The sequence below is a fragment of the Dendropsophus ebraccatus genome, unplaced genomic scaffold, assembly GCF_027789765.1.
Source record: "Dendropsophus ebraccatus isolate aDenEbr1 unplaced genomic scaffold, aDenEbr1.pat pat_scaffold_966_ctg1, whole genome shotgun sequence".
Lineage (NCBI taxonomy): Eukaryota > Metazoa > Chordata > Amphibia > Anura > Hylidae > Dendropsophus > Dendropsophus ebraccatus.
The window spans coordinates 34,608-52,648 of NW_027210566.1; the positions used below are offsets into that span (position 1 = coordinate 34,608).

The following is an 18,041-nucleotide window of genomic DNA, read 5'->3' on the forward strand; positions in this document are numbered from 1 at the left end:
TGTTAATAGTTTGAACATTTAAAAATCCACTTGTTCGGGGGGATGTGTGGAGGGGGGGCGTTTGGGGAGGGGGTGTTGGGGGGAGAGCAAGTTGGAGGGGGGCCTTAGGGGGGGTTGAAAGGTTATAATTTTATTGTTATATTTTTTTTTTGAGTTTTTGAAACAAAATAAATAACTTAAAAAAAAAAGTCTTGTGTTCCTTATTTGTAAACATCACAAAATTTTTAAAGGCTAAAAATACATTGGTTGCCTGCACTCAAACTGGCTTCCCTGACTCCATGATGGCCAGCCACAGCCACTGAATGGCTGTGGCTGGCCATCATGGAGTCAGAGAAGCAAGATGGAGGACAGGTAGGTAATGCATTGGCAGGAGGGTTGAAATAGATAAGCTCTGCATTCTTCTTTGAGGATGAAAAGCTTACCTAGTTCAACCATCCTGCCAATACATTAACCGGCCTGCACTCCAACTTGCTTCCTAGACTCCATGATGGGCAACCACAGCCACTGAACAGTACAATATATCATATACAATGATATAGTAGCCAGTCCTCACCCATACTCTCATTTAGTAACCAGCCCTCCCCAATGAACACTTACATAGTAGCCAGCCCCTAGGAAAGTTGGTAAAGTGAACCTGTCACCCGTGGACGGCCCCCAAAACCCACCCTACACCTGGCTGCAGCCCCCCATACTTATACCATCCTTCTGGTTCCACGGCGAAGATACGCCCTCACACTCAACTTCTCATGTAGTAAGTATGGGTGGTAGTATGCAGGGGTAGGGTGGGTTTGGTGGGCCGTCCATGGGTGATAGGTTGTTCCATTAGCTGAGCCTCTGAGGCCACGGGAAGCGCCCAGCGCAGGTCAAGTGTGATGACCTCACTGCGCTGTTGGCGTCAGAAAACCACTGACATAATGCTAGGCTGCAGACTAAAAACTTCCTGTGGCCTACAAGATTATAATATAGGCAGTCCATGCAGCTGTCCGCACCAGCCATATTATAATCTAATGTGATATTGGCGGGCCTGATGGAATTCAAAATGTGAATTTCATGGTTGAAAAATGGCCCTGCAGACCATAGTTTTGGATAAAATAAAGATGGAAACAGTTTTTAAACAATGTATTTATTTCAAATTATTTGTGAATTTTTGGCCTAGATCCCCATTATAGAGGCTGCTGCACAGGAGTCGGAATTGACATAGCTGGCCACAGTTTTATGCACGGCAGTGGAGTCTGAAAAAGACATAAAAAGTATTCACATACCTAATGCTAAGTTTACACGGGACAATAATTGGCCCGATTAACGATGTCGGAGTAAAGTTTTTTTTAAATAACGATCAGCGTTTAGACGGTACGATATATCGTACGGAAAAAAACGTTTTGCGATCGTTTTAAGATCGCCCGCCCGGCCCGCCTGCAGCCCAGCCCCTCGCCCGCAGCCCAGACCCCCGCTCATCCGCAGCCCGGCCCCCCGCTCATCCGCAGCCCCCCGCGCCCGCTCGATCGCCACCCCTGCCTCCCTGATCGCCACCCCCCCGCCCCGATCGCCACCCCGCCCGCCCCGATCGCCACCCCGCCGCCCCCGATACCCCCTGCCGCTCCGATCGCCACCCCCGCCGCTCCGATCGCCACCCCCGCCGCTCCGATCGCCACCCCCCGCCGCCCCGATCGCCACCCCCCGCCGCCCCGATCGCCACCCCCGCCGCCCCGATCGCCACCCCTGCCGCCCCGATCACCACCCCCGGGGGGCTATCGGAGCGGCAGGGGTGGCGATCGGGGTGGCGGGGGGGGGGCTATCGGAGCGACAGGGGTGGCGATCGAGCCGGCGCAGGGGGCTGCGGATGAGCGGCCCCCTGCTGCGTATTTTCAGGCGTATAAGGCGACTGGGCTTATAAGACGACCCCTGAATTTTAAGAAGATTGTCAGGGGTTTGCCTAATATATGCTGGAAAATGTTAACCCCTGCCTGACAAAACAGTTAACTCACCTGGGCCTGTTCCCAGCCTCTGCGTGTCTTCTCCGCTCCCGTGTTCCAGGTACAGGCAGTGTGCCGTACACTGACTGCGCCGGGGATGCCTGAGACGCTCGGCTGCTGGGGAGAGCTTTGGAAGAATGACAGAGGCTTTGGTTTCTTCCGGAGCCTCCCGAAGCCTCTGTCATTCTTCAGAGCAGCCCAGCGTCTCCGATTAGACACTCAGCTGCTCGGAAGAGTTTCGGGCATCCCCGGCGCAGTCAGTGTACGGGAGCGGGTGTCGAGGCCGGGAACAGGCCCAGGTGAGTTAACTGTTTATTTTATTTAAATGGTCGCCCCATACGGTGGTGATGCCCCCATTTTTGAGCCACCCCACCATATGGAGCGACAATACCCAGTGTATAAGACGACCACCGACTTCTGACAACATTTTTTGGGGTTATATATATGTAATCCATATATTTATATTCTTACAATTTCAATTAAATGAAATTATCGGTGAAATGATAGAATCCATGAATTTGATCAAATAAGTTCTAACATTTCCCCCTGCAAGACAGAATTTGCTTACTGTATAGCCTCTCTGCTCCCCGTTCACCTCGCCGTCATATGCCTGTCTGTGTGCCGCTCTGCTCCCAAACATTGAGGCGGGCAACTACTCACTTGTTCATTCCATCATTTCCTTGAAAGGTGTAGGGGATTTGATCAAATCCATGACTTTCTTCAGGGAAATGATGGAACGGCGTGGTCATTTCATAATTTCCAGGGATTTTTTATGAAATCCGTGGATTCTATCATTGCACTGGAACATATATATATATATATATATATATATATATATATATACACACACACACGCAAATTTATATATACATATATATGTATGTAGGTCTATCATGTGTAGTAAGACATAGGACATAGGCAAGCTAAAAAGCTGTACTTACGAGTGGTTTCGCTCCAGCATGTCGGCATCCTTTGGGACAACACTTAAAAACTTCAAGGGTTGGACAATGGAGGGACACCACCAAATAACAGAAGGAAGCCTGAAAAACATATGTATACACATATACTTGTGTGTGTGTGTGTGTGTATATAATATATATATATATATATATATATATATATATATATATATATATATAGACACATACAAAAAATTACATCTAAACTGATTATGGAGCTGTGTGTGTGTGTGTGTGTGTGTATATATATATATATATATATATATATATACAGTGGTACCTTGGTTTAAGAGTAACTTGGTTTAAGAGCGTTTTGATTTAAGAGCTCACAGTTTTTCAAAATTGTAACTTGGTTTAAGAGCATTGCTTTGGTTTAAGAGCTCCCTGTCCTGGGTGGGAGGGGGAGTGGAGGAGGGGCATGGTCTGCATAGTGTGGTCTACAGCCCTGTACTCTGACCCAGGAAGTCTCCCGCACCTTCCAAATTATAGCAGATCCACTTCAGGCTGGGGCTTGCATCAGAGGACAGGACTGTGGAGGTAATCTCTTCATAGCTGTAACCCGTCTCTCCCCTGACATAGAGTGCTGCATGTATGTGCCCACATATACCCTGCTCATTCCTTCATGCTCCCTGTGTTTCCCATTCTCTTCATTACTGTACAGTAACTTATAATATCACATATTCTGCTGTTTCTGAATGTTTGTTTCATTAGTTTTACATGTTATTCAGAATAATGAATCATTATTTTGTATTTATTTTTGGGGTGTGGAACCAATTGTCTGCATTTCTATGATTTCTTATGGGAAAATTTGCTATGGTTTAAGAGTGGATTTGGATTACACAGTCCCGGAACGGATTATGCTCGTAATCCAAGGCACCACTATATATATATATATATATATATATATATATATATATATACAGTTTTATTATCTGTCGTACGAATATTAGCAAGCACAGAGCACTACTAACATGTGATTTCCATCCAGCATCCAGTTGCCTGGCAAAGAGGATGGTGTCAATGGAGGCCTTTGATAAGCTGGGGGACAAGCCATAACTCCCAAAGAGCGAGTGCTGATCACTGAGGCTGTGTAAACTGCCAGGGCAAAGCACCTTCGGGGGACATAAAGTAGTTCGCGAAGGTTTCTCTCACCAGTACAGCACGGTTAGATGGCCGTCCTGAGCCCCAGTTGACAGTGGAGTCATCCAAAGCTACATGTGTGTCCACTTCTAAGTCCGGACTACTTTCATTGTCACAGACAAAGTTGTTAAGCACACATGCAGCTTTGATGACGCTGTCAACTGTGGCCTCATCCAACTGCATTGCACTGGTGAAGACCCTACACTTACTACTCATGATCCAGAAGGTACACTCCACGAAGCGTCGTGCCCGGCTCAGCCTCATGTTGAAGACTCTCTTCCGCGCATCCAGTCCCCTCTGTGGGTATGGGCGCAGCAGGTTCGTCATCCGCGGGAAAGCATAATCCGATAACATGACGAAGGGAACTGGATGCGTGGTACCCGGAAGAGGCCGTGGTGGAGGAAGAGTCACCTGATTTTGGAGCACTTGCCTCCCCAATTCCGATGTCATCAGCACTCAGAGTCCCCGGTACCTCCATAGGCGCCGACTTCGAATTTGTACGAGGCATCAGCCACCGCCATCAGGACCACTGAAAAATACTTCTTATAGTTGTAGTACAGTGATCCTGATCCCGGTGGCTGCTGCACTCGTCAACGGCACCTATGCAGTTCGGCAAATTGGCCACAGACTGAAAGCCTGCTGCTGCCTGCAGCCATGTCTTCTGAGTTGGACTGGGCATCGAAATGGGCTGCAAGTACTGCCAAATCACGTGGCATGTTGACCTCACAATTCCAGAGATGGTTGATTTCCCAAATCGGAATTGGAGGTGCAGTGATGCAAAGCTCTCGTCACTCCCGTTGCAAGAAATCTGAAAAATAAAAAATTAGTTTACCGTTCTCATTTTATAATCCACATTTTACCTTTAACAGAAACGTGTTTCAATAACCACCAATTTATAAAGATAAATGTTGATTAAAGCGACTCTGTACCCACAATCTGACCCCCCAAACCCCTTGTACCTTCGGATAGCTGCTTTTAATCCAAGATCTGTCCTGGGGTCCGTTCGGCAAGGGAGGCAGTTATTCTTTTAGGGTACAAACCGACTTGACGTATTTGCTGCGTGAATCAGTCTTAAAAATAAGCAGACAAAACGCAGGTTGGCTTTATACGATTGTTCTGCGTTAAAATACGCAATTGCGTATTTTTGAAGCGTGAAGCTTGTTGTTAGCAAAGCATCAGTTGTTAACAACCTGTGTGAAAAACGCATGTAGCTTCATGCTTCAAAAATACGCAATTGCGTATTTTAACACAGAACAATTGTATAAAGCCAACCTGCGTTTTGCCTGCTTATTTTTAAGACTGATTCACGCAGCAAATACGTCAAGTGGGTTTGTACCCTTAAAAACTATTTTTTATCCTACAGCGCTGTGTCTAACGGCCGGGTCTTAAATTTGTATACGCATTAGGCTGGCACACCTCTCCTTCCCTCCTCAGCATTAGGGATGATCCAGGAACATTTACTGCTGTTTCAGCTTTGCACAGGTGTCTTAATGATCCAGCCCATGTTCATTATGCACAAAGCTGGGGAATAGAAAGCAATCTGCCTGGAGCATTCCTAATCATGAGGAGGGTGGGGAGGAGGGAAGAAGAGGTTGTGCCAGCCTAATGCATATACTAATGTAAGCCCCGGCTGTTAGACACAGCGCTGCAAGTTTAAAAGTTGTTTTTAAAACAATAACTGTATCACCTGCCGAACGGACCCCAGGACAGATCTTGGATTAAAAGCAGCTATCCGAAGGTACAAGTGGTTTTGGGGGGGACAGAGTCACTTTAATGAAACATGAACTTTCTGAGAAAAAAATTGTAAAAAGTGGAATTTGACACATCATACATACATTACCTAAGAAATTAATTGAATACTCACCGCAACGTGATCAGCAGTCGGTCTTCGGCAGTGATGGCTTGTCACATCCTGGTATCTTGACGTTAAAGATGAGGACCCAAAATGTCCACCAGCTTATCAAAGGCCTCCATTGGCATCCGTGTGAACTTGATGAATTTATCAGAATACCTATTTAAAAAAAAATTTTTACTAAAAAAAATAACAATAACACACTCTCAAAGTATAACACCATTTACATATATACTTACTCCCTCAATTCCTGGTACAGTTGTTCTATATGTCCATAATGTGGCCGGAGTGTATTAATTGGGTGAATCCAATATTGATGGCCTTGGTTCATTTTAATGGCCTATAAATATTAAAAATAATTTCAATGTTTAAATCTTTCAAAATTTCTGCCGCATTTATAAAAAAGTGACAGCATTGAAGAATAAAAAGTATTAGACATTAGATTACATTACATTTACTACATACTAGACAGAGATGTGCAAATGCCTGAAAGATGAATTTTGGAAAACAATAAATGGTAGGCTGGCCAAATATATATTGTGTAATGGCCAAACTATGCATACTACTTGCTATATTGCTATATACTGAGCATATTATCTATATATACATTATATATTTGATATTTCCAATTGTCATGAATGTGCCTGTGCCGAACTCTGTGCGCCCCTCAGCTCGTGTTGTGCGGCCGAGATGGCGCTGATATTCTGTGTTTTTGTATGTTTGTGCAATGTCCTGAACCTTGTCTGAACACTGGCCTATTTCCTCTGTTTTTGTTCAGCCACACCCGCTTTGCATGAGATACTCCTGGCACTCCGGAGTTAACTCTGATGCTGGTTAGCTAGTCTGATAGACTGTTCTCCCTGCCAGTCAGGTTGCTCTTGCCCCAGGTGTTCTGAGGAGATTAGGGGTCTGGTCCAATCAGCTTCTGCACTGGACATCTGGTCTCCTATTTAGTGTGTGCCAGCCTGCCTCTCACTGCCGGATATTGAGCTTGTCTCTGCCTGGTTTTGTTTCTGCTACTCTTGCTATATTTATTCTTACCCTTTTGCCTTGTATTCTGACTATCCCTGCTTGCTGCCTGCCCCTGACCATATTGCCTGTTTATTGACCTTACTTTTTGGATTGTGATTTTGTACTGTGCTGCCCGTTTGTTGTGACCCGGACTGTGGACTACTCTTTATTGTGTTTTGTCTGTCTGTCTTGTCTTTGTGTCCCACCCAGCCAGTACAGGGACCGCCGCCAAGTTGCCCGCTGCCATCTTAGGGCGGATTGCGGCAAGCAGGTAGGGACAGTGGGCGGGGTTCAGCGTCAGGGCTCACTGTCTTGTATTGTCCTACTCTCCAGTTCCTGACACCAATACTGTATATCATATACCGGGCACATCAGTACTATACACTCTACACTATATGCTGGGTATAATATACATACTGCATACATATATACATGTGCATACACATATACTATACAATGTATACAGACACACACACACATATATATATATATATATATATATATATATATATATATATATATATATATACACACACACACACGCAAATACACACATGTACATAGATATATGTTCATTTATATACATGTATGTATATATACATATACTATATACTGGGCATACTATACAACATAAATAATATTGAAAGAAGAGTGTACCTGACGGAGTCGGCGGCGGCGAATGATATTAACAATAATTGTCAACAAGTCATTTTTCCAAGTGTTCTCTTCTCTAATAGTAGAATATAATTAAAATGGCCCCTGGTCATGAAGAAGTGGGCGTTTTCAACTATATTGGGACCTCCCAGGGGCTGTTCCTTTAAAAATGCTTATTAAATTCAGCGCGGAATTGGGGCGGAATTCAGCGCGGAATATTGACAAGCCGTAAAATAAAATCTCTATTGATTTTTAATGGGATCCGTCTAGCGGAATCTGCCCAAAGAATGAACATGTCAATTCTTTTGATGGAAAGCGCATCCGTGGCGGAATTTTACGCACAGATTTTCACGCGATTTCACAGTGTGAACAGTACAGCGGAAATCCCATTGAAATCAATGGGAAATCAATCTGCAGCAAATTTTTAGACAGCATTTCGAGCGGAATGGGCAGCAAATTGACGCGGATTACGCTCAAAATTCCGACGATCTTGCTCAGTGTGAACTGGCCCTAATACAGCAATGATCTCATCGATTATTGCTGTATAAAGTATACTGCAGTGATCTCTATGGGAGTGCTCCTGGCGTCCTCCTGTGCGTGTCAAGCGCTGTCACAGCGCTTGACACGCACAGGAGGACGCCAGGAGCACTCCTGCCTACACTACCCACTGCAACGTTGAAAAAGACCCTGGTAGGGTCGAAACGTCATCGGTCGCCTTTACCAAAACAATATTTTTTGCTTGCATCATTATTGCATATATACCTGGCTTTATTCCTATCACACTGTAAATAAACTATTTATCACTGTTGCATGAAAAGAGTGCTACGGAGTTTTCTATTACTATATGGGACACTATCGGAAGGGCTGGCTACTATGTAGGTCTCTAATGGTAGGCCTGGCTAGTATGTGGGGCACTATTTGGGGTGGATACTACATGGGGCACAATTATGGGATTACCTACTGCTTGAGGGATATAATGGGTAGCTACCATGTGGAGACAATTACTTTAGGATAGGCAGTGCCAGGAACGCCGCACGCTGCTCTGACAGTGCCAGAAACGCTGCATGCAATCTTCACTATGCATTTGAGTTTGACACCCCTACCATAGGTTTTTGTCAAAAAAGTATGACCATTCTGTTTCAGATTTTAAGAGACCTCCTGCTCTTGCAGGGATTCAGGGTGAACTCTAGTATTTTGCATATATAGGTTCTTGTATGTATTTGGATTACTGGAAATAGATCAGACAATTCCGCACGCTACGATATGTAATATGTTTATTTATTTATATTTTTATAATGGGCAAGGGGGTATTTTAAACTGTTATTGGGAGGGGGGTTTATGAGGGTTTTTTAAATAATTTTAATAACTTTTTTATTCATCATTAGATTGCATGTACTGATCTATGCTATGCCATAGCATAGCAAAGATCAGTGTTATCAGGGATCTATGCATAGATCCTGCCTGAGAGCAGACTCTATGCACAGATCACTAAACCAACACGTTGGAGGTAAGAGGCTTACCCCTGCCCGTGGGTACATGGCATGGCTGTGGGCGTCCTGATCACTCAGTGACAGAAACTTTTTTGCCACTGAGTACCTTAAACGCCGCGATCACTATAGATCGTGTCGTTTAAGGGGTTAATGAAACGCAGCTGCTTCTCATTACCTCCGGCCCCTGACACACTGATGTGTGTGGGACCGCTCTCACTGCATCGGTCCCGCACACATCAGTAAGTCCCTCAGTCAGGAACGTACATATACATTCCTACTGCACGGGGGATGTGCAGTAGGAACGTATATATATATATATATATATATATATACGCATTACTGACGGGAAGTGGTTAAGGGTTCCGAGGCCCATCGTAAAGGGAGGATACTTGTCAGGAACTCACCTGACCTGGCTCCTGCGGCGTCTTCCCCGGCCTCTGCTCCGGCGGCCGGCTCGAGAACGCGCCGGAGCTCCGCCCGCCGGAGCAGAGTGACGTCACGGAGACCCGACGGCGTCCCTAGTAACCGGGGACGCCGCGGTCTCACGTGACAGTCAGTCAGCTGACCGGCCAGCGCAGCTGATGCGGCTCGTGCGGGCTGAGTGGCAGATCGCTCTGCCACTTGGTCTGCAGCACCGCAGCTGCAGTCATTGCTGGATCAGGAGACCGGACCAATCAGTGTCTGGTTCGGGCTCCTGGTCCAGTATAAAGTAATGTGAAAGCCAGCTGGTATTTGCTGGCTATTAGTTGTTCTAGTCCCAGCTCCCCTGCTCCGTCCCAGCGTTCCCTGCCCTATTTCCTATTCTGCCTGTCTTCTCGTGTTCTTGACCCTCCGCCTGACCTGTGACTACTCTTTGCTTGCCGATTCTGTACTGCGTTGCCCGTGTGGTTTGACCTGGCTTGTTGACTTCTCTTATTGTGTTTGTCCGTCTGTCGTGTTTTGTGTTCCACGTATTCAGTACAGGGAACGTCTTCGTGGTTGTCCGCGACCGCCTAGGGTCGACTGAGGCAATTAGGCAGGGACAGTGGGTGGGATTAGATCAGGGCCCACTGTCTGGTTGTGTTTGCCGTTGCTGACAGAATAGCCAGCCCTAAAATTTACCGCCATGGACAATCGGACGGCCATGTCTAATATCGTGGACCAAATGCAGCAGCTCAACACGATGGTTCAGGAGCTTGCTGTAAGGGTCCAAAACCAAGAGACGACACCCCGACAACTCACGGTGACTTCCCCAGCATCTCCTGAGCCACCCGTTCAGCTCCCAGATAAGTTCTCGGGGGACAGGAGCAGGTTCCGTGCATTCAGGGAGGGGTGTAAGTTATTTTTTAGATTGCGCCCCCGCTCTTCAGGAGACGAGTCTCAAAAGGTCGGGATCATCGTATCCCTCCTTCAAGGGCAACCGCTAGAGTGGGCATTCTCTCTGCCCCCTGACTCCCCTGACCTGCAGACCTCTGACCAATTTTTTTCGGCCTTGGGGTTACTTTATGATGACCCAGACAGTGCAGCCAATGCTGAGCGTCAGTTGACTAGGTTGAGACAGGGGCGACGTCCAGTGGAGGAGTACTGCTCAGAGTTCAGGCAGTGGAGTGGTCTCTCTATGTGGAATGACTCGGCCCTCCGGTTTCAGTTTCGGGCAGGCCTTAGTGACCGACTGAAAGATATGTTGGTGGCATACCCCCCTCCTGACTCCTTAGAAGAGAGCTTGACCTTAGCTATTAGAGTGGACCGATGACTTAGGGACCGACAGAGAGAGAGAGGTACCCCCGACCTACCGAAAAACCCTGAATCTCTGTTTCCTAACCCCAAACCTTCCCTTCCTGTCTTGTCCACACCTGAAGAACCCATGTAGGTAGATACTACTGAGGCTAAAACTCGAAGAGCCCATCGCATACAGAATAATCTGTGTTTCTACTGCGGGAAGACTGGACACCAGATCCGACAATGTCCTTCTAGGCTGAGGTCACCGCCGGAAAACTCCAGCGCCTGAGAGATTATCGAGGGGGTCTCTCAGGCGCACAGGTTCCCTCCAAAAATAAGCTAATGTTACCTATTTCTCTATCTGTGGGAGGTAAAAGTATCAATGGGTACGCCCAGATTGATTCTGGATCCTCCGCAAATTTTATTAATCCTGTGTTCTTTTCTGGTTTAGAGGTATGTCCCCTGCTGCTCCAGCTTCCTGTTAATGTCACTGGAGCAGACTCTGCTCCCTTTGCCCAGGGGGACGTACGATATGTGACCCCGTGTCTGGAAGTTAAGGTGGGGTCGGTCCATGTTGAAAGTCTTGATTTTCTTCTTATGCAGAATTTGTCATCGGATGTAATTCTGGGGTTATCATGGTTGGAGACACATAATCCAGTTTTTGATTGGTCAAGCAGGGAACTGGTCCGGTGGGGGCCTGGATGTGGATGTGATTCTCATTGTATTGCTGTGTCTCTCTCAGGATGCTCTCCTGAGGGAGGGGAAATTCCAGAATTTTTGTCAGACTATGCTGATGTCTTTGATGAGAAAGCGGTAGAGGTGTTGCCACCCCACAGACCGTATGACTGCGCCATAGATTTAGTTCCTGGTGTCAAATACCCGCGAGGTCGCATTTTTAACTTGTCATGCCCTGAGAGGGAAGCTATGCGGGAATACGTTAAAGATAGTCTACGTAAGGGTCATATCCGTCCCTCCTCTTCCCCATGGGGGCAGGGTTCTTTTTTGTGGGGAAAAAAGATGGGGGTCTCCGACCCTGTATTGACTATCGGGAACTAAATAAAATCACTGTTAAAAATCAACATCCGTTGCCTCTAATCCCCGATTTGTTCAATCAGATTGTGGGTGCTAAATGGTTTTCGAAGATCGACCTGAGGGGGGCGTATAATTTAATTCGCATCAGGGAAGGTGATGAATGGAAGACCGCATTTAACACCCCAGAGGGTCACTTCGAATATCTCGTCATGCCCTTTGGGTTGTGTAATGCCCCAGCGGTCTTCCAACACTTTGTTAACGACATTTTTCGGGAACACCTTGGTCGTTTTCTTGTTGTATATCTTGATGATATTCTGTTTTTTTCCTCAGACTGGTCGACTCATTTGCAGCATGTTCGTATGGTAATGGAGCTTCTGAGACATAATAATCTTTGTGCCAAGTTGTCAAAGTGCCAGTTCGGTATTCAAAAGGTCTCGTTTCTGGGTTATAATATTACCCCTGACTCGTTTAGTATGGATCCCATCAAAGTAGCAGCCATTGAGAATTGGGAGCGTCCTTGCAACCTGAAGGCCTTTTCAAAGGTTTTTAGGTTTTGCTAATTACTATAGAAAATTCATCAAGGGTTTTTCTATCATAGCCAAACCTCTTACTGATTTGACCAAAAAGGGGACAGATCTGGCACAGTGGTCCACAGAGGCTATCAAGGCCTTCGACACACTTCGTCACTGTTTCTCAGAGGCTCCAGTGTTGATTCAGCCCGATTTTGAGCGCCCATTCATTGTTGAAGTGGACGCATCCGAGGTAGGGGTGGGAGCAGTTTTGTCGCAGGGGTCGAACACCCTTACCAACCTCAGGCCAGTTGCGTACTTCTCGAGGAAATTCTCGCAAGCAGAACGCAACTATGATATTGGTAATCGGGAGTTACTAGCCATCAAGATGGCATTTGATGAGTGGAGGCACTTCTTAGAAGGTGCCAAGCATAAGGTTACTGTATTAACTGACCACAAAAACTTAGTATATCTCGATACTGCCAAGCGTCTTTCTCCACGTCAGGCCTGGTGGGCCTTATTCTTTGCTAGATTCAACTTTGAGATCACCTATCGACCTGGTTCTCGCAACATCAAGGCTGACGCCCTCTCCCGCAGTTTTGATCCCGAAGACAGTTCCGAAAATCAGGTCGATACAATTTTACGGCCTGGGGTGGTGGTGTCTGTCCTGCAACCTGCCCTTTTGACACTAATCGCGCAGTCACAAGACCTTGCCCCCCATAACACACCTGAATCCCTCCTCTTTGTGCCGCCGAATCTTCGTCTCCGAGTGTTGGAGGAGATCCATAGTTCGGTGTTGGCAGGGCATCCGGGGGTGGCAGGTACCAAGTACTTACTCTCGCGTCACCTCTGGTGGCCAACCTGGGTTCGTGATGTCAAATCATTTGTTGAAGCCTGTGAAATCTGTGCTAGGTCTAAGATTCCCCGTAGACCACCGGAGGGTCTATTACATCCCCTGCCGGTCCCTACGAGACCCTGGACGCATTTATCCATGGATTTCATTACAGATTTGCCGGTGTCTAGGGGTAAGACGGTCATTTGGGTGGTGGTGGACCGTTTCTCTAAAATGTGCCACCTCATCCCACTACGTAAACTCCCAAGTGCTCGCTTACTAGCCACGCTGTTTGTCAATCATGTTCTGCGCTTGCATGGGGTACCGGAGAACATTGTTTCCGACAGAGGGGTCCAGTTTGTTGCTAGGTTTTGGAGAGAATTTTGTGGTAAATTAGGTACCTCGTTATCCTTCTCTTCTGCCTTTCATCCCCAGACCAATGGACAGACTGAGAGGGTTAACCAGTCACTGGAACAATTTCTAAGGTGTTTTGTGTCAGATACTCAAGACAAATGGCGTGATTTCATTTCCCTCGCCGAATTTGCTATCAATAACCATGAGCAACGTTCTATCAAAATGTCGCCATTTTTTTGTAATTATGGGTTTAACCCCAGATACTCATCCGTTCACTCCGCTGAGTCTGTAAACCCCTCTGCTGAGGCTATTTTTTCGAAACTGTGCACAGTTTGGGCCCAAGCTCATCAGAGCTTGGTTAAAGCCCAAGAATCTTACCGAAAGTATGCTAACAAAAGACGCATATCTGGCCACCAATATGTAGTGGGTGATAAAGTCTGGCTCTCTACCAAGAATCTGAAACTAAGGGTACAGTCCGGGAAACTAGCACCCAAATTCATCGGGCCATATACCATTCTGGAAATCATTAATCCTGTCACTTTCAGACTTAAACTGCCTACATCTTTAAGAATTCATTCGGTTTTTCATAAAGCCTTGCTGAAAAAATATGTGCCACCAGTGTTTCCGTCACCTCCTCCTGCTCCGCTAGTCGTCCAGGGTGAACTGGAGTATGAGGTAGAGAGAATTCTAAACTCTCGGTGGGTGCAGGGTTCATTACAATACCTAGTCCACTGGAAGGGTTTTGGACCAGAGGAGCGTACATGGGTGGCAGTCAGAGATATACACGCTCCTCAGTTGATCCGACGATTTCATACCCAGAATCCGTCTAAACCCGGTCCAATGGATAAGGGTCCTGAGGCCCCTCATAAGAGGGGGGGTAATGTCAGGAACTCACCTGACCTGGCTCCTGCGGCGTCTTCCCCGGCCTCTGCTCCGGCGGCCGGCTCGAGAACGCGCCGGAGCTCCGCCCGCCGGAGCAGATTGACGTCACGGAGACCCGACGGCGTCCCTAGTAACCGGGGACGCCGCGGTCTCACGTGACAGTCAGTCAGCTGACCGGCCAGCGCAGCTGATGCGGCTCGTGTGGGCTGAGTGGCAGATCGCTCTGCCACTTGGTCTGCAGCACCGCAGCTGCAGTCATTGCTGGATCAGGAGACCGGACCAATCAGTGTCTGGTTCGGGCTCCTGGTCCAGTATAAAGTAATGTGAAAGCCAGCTGGTATTTGCTGGCTATTAGTTGTTCTAGTCCCAGCTCCCCTGCTCCGTCCCAGCGTTCCCTGCCCTATTTCCTATTCTGCCTGTCTTCTCGTGTTCTTGACCCTCCGCCTGACCTGTGACTACTCTTTGCTTGCCGATTCTGTACTGCGTTGCCCGTGTGGTTTGACCTGGCTTGTTGACTTCTCTTATTGTGTTTGTCCGTCTGTCGTGTTTTGTGTTCCACGTATTCAGTACAGGGAACGTCTTCGTGGTTGTCCGCGACCGCCTAGGGTCGACTGAGGCAATTAGGCAGGGACAGTGGGTGGGATTAGATCAGGGCCCACTGTCTGGTTGTGTTTGCCGTTGCTGACAATACTATTGCAAACTTACTTTTCTGTGCTCCTGTGTCAATCTCAGCTATCCTACAGTGCCAGCGAGAGTGTTGGAGGGCATCTTGCCTGGCTGATAGATGACACTTAGCCTATTAGAGGACAGGAATGCTGGGCCAATCGGAACCTGCATCAGTGTTCCATGTCCCCTTCCTACTTTTAGTACTTTTGATTATGATTTGGCATTTGACATACGCACCATTGCTTAACCTGTACTAGTAGCTACTCTAGTCATCTCCCCCTCCTATGCAAGTAGTAAGTGTAGGGACCAACACCAAGTAAGGGACTGCTGCCTAAAGAACTTAGTCAACAGTCTGGGTTAGGCACAAGAGGTCATGTTAAATATGATTTCACAGTCAAAAGGAGTACCACAAGGCACAGGAGTACCACAAGTTAAAACCAGAAAACCGAGTTAACATAAAACAAGAGCAATAACTAAACGCCTACCTACAAGTCAGGGAGGAAGTCATGGACATGCAAGTCAGTGCCGTTCTTAAATGACTGCAACTAAAAACAGTTCTGTGGCTATGGCTGGGGAGACAGACCCTGCACATCTGATAACATTTGATTATTTAACACATCAGACAACCATTTGCAGGTCTATTCTAGAAGAACTGGAAGAATTTAAAGCATTACAGTCATTTAAAAAACTTTTTCAAAATTTTGACTGGTGAAGGTCTCAGTGCTAAAATATACTTCAGAAACTCAACATAGCTCAGTTAAGACATCTCTGAGGCAAATAAAGTTATTGTATTCTTATTATCGCTTTTTTCCATGTTTCCACTCCCTATATTATTTCTTAGAACCCGATTCCTTCATTTAACAACAACCCCCACATTTCATATGTTACAATTTAATATCTGCATATACACGGATACTAGCTGAGTAACTGGGTTATACAGCCTTACATTTACTACGTTTAAAAAAGATTGCTGGATTATCAAACAAAACAAGCATTATGACTCTCCTACTTCCTCATAGATTCTAGGCTCCTGTTGTTTGTATTGTTAATCATTTGATATTCTGTAATATCTGGCTATGTCTGTGCATGTATCCTCTGATTTGTAAAGTGCTGCAGAATTTGTTGGTGCTGTATAAAGATTACTATTTTTGTTTATATGGAACACTGCAAAAGTTTTCTTTTTTTTTAGTTTACAATTTTTTTCTAGCAGAGTAGACATTTGCCAATGACTACTCTTGTGTCCATATTATTATATATTATACAGTACATGTACTAAAGAGAAAATGAAGCCGCGGCAACTCACCAGTCTGCAGAAAAACTTTTCTTCTTTATTGTAGGTACATAACAGTACAAGAAGACATCACAGAGGGGGGGGGGGGATGGTGAGAGGACCGTCCTCCCACCACCCTCCCCCCCCTCTGTGATGTCTTCTCCCCCCCTCTGTGATGTCTTCTTGTACTGTTATGTACCTACAATAAAGAAGAAAAGTTTTTCTGCAGACTGGTGAGTTGCCGCGGCTTCATTTTCTCTTTAGTACCTGTTCAGATTGTTTTGCTTTGCTTAGCGGCCACATGTGCACCACCCACTGCTGATTGCTCACACAGCTGACTATCTCTAGACTTTTTACTGGTGCAAAGCAAAGTAAGTGCCGACTGCCTGTTTTTCTTTTTGTTCGTATATATTATACAGTATATTATGTATATTCCTAAAACAGTTTAATCTTTTCATAGAGTTTTTTATTCTGACACATTTGGTTCGATCCTTCATGGTACCCTGGATAAATCTATATTAGGGTCCTTTTACACAAACAGATATCTGACAGATTATTGAAGCCAAAGCCAGGAATGGATTTGAAAAGAGGAGAAATCTCAATCTTTCTTTTATGACCTGTTCTCTGTTCATAGTCTGTTCGCAGCTTTGACCTTAAAGGGGTTATCCAGTGCTACAAAAACATGTCCACTTTCTTTCAGAGACAACATGACTCTTGTCTCCAGTTCAGGTGCGGTTTGCAATTAAACTCCATTCACTTCAATGGAACTGAGCAGCCAAACACCACCCAAGCTGGAGACAAGAGTGGGGCTGTCTCTGGAAGAAAGTGGCCATGTTTTTGTAGTGCTGGATAACCCCTTTAAGGGTGCCTTCACACCTACCGGATCCACAGCGGATCTCACTTCTGCGGATTCGAAGCGAGAACCGCTGCAGATCCGGTATCAATTCACCCCTATGATAGCACATATTCGCAGCGGGATTGACATCCCGCTGTGAATATGTGCTTTAACTCCCTGGTGCTCGCAGCCCCTCCGTCGCATCCCCATCCCCGGCGGCGGCACATCCCCCCCATCCCGGCCACATCCCCCCATCAGCCCATCTCCGGCCCGCCGCCGCGAGCATACATTACCTGCTTGGCGGCGTGGCTGCAGTGAGGCTCCCGGCTCCGGTCCCGCTCAGCTGATCTGAGCGGGACTGGAGCCGGCAGCCTCACTGCAGCCGCGCCGCCGAGCAGGTACTGTATGCTCTCGGCGGCGGGATGCGGGCGGCAGTGGTCTGGGGGTGGGCTGATGGGGGGATGTGGCCGGGATGGGGGGATGTGGCCGGGATGGGGGGGATGCGACGGCGGGGCTGCGAGCACCAGGGAGTTAAAGCACATATTCACAGCGGGATGTTAATCCCGCTCCGAATATGTGCTATCATAGGGGTGAATTGATACTGGATCCGCAGCCGTTCTCGCTTCGAATCCGCAGAAGTGAGATCCGCTGTGGATCCGATAGGTGTGAAGGCACCCTAAAGGGGTTATCCAGCGCTACAAAAACATGGCCACCTTTCCCCCTACTGTTGTCTCCAGGTCAGGTGTGGTTTGCAATTAAGCTCCATTTACTTCAATGGAACTGAGTTTCAAAACCCAACCCAAACTGGAGACAACAGTAGGGGAAATGTGGCCATGTTTTTGTAGCGCTGGATAACCCCTTTAATAATCTGTTAGATAAATCTT

The 18,041-nt window shown here is 46.7% G+C and overlaps 1 long non-coding RNA gene across 1 annotated transcript; it reads right to left on the minus strand.

Moving 5' to 3' along the window:
- Window positions 1-5,952: 5,952 nt before the first annotated feature.
- LOC138781281 (uncharacterized) lies at window positions 5,953-16,380 on the minus strand. Its single transcript, XR_011361459.1, has 3 exons — window positions 16,356-16,380; window positions 6,164-6,264; window positions 5,953-6,083 (listed from the first exon to the last, which is right to left on the minus strand). It is a non-coding gene; the product is annotated as an uncharacterized lncRNA (long non-coding RNA).
- Between the last annotated feature and the right edge of the window lie 1,661 nt (window positions 16,381-18,041).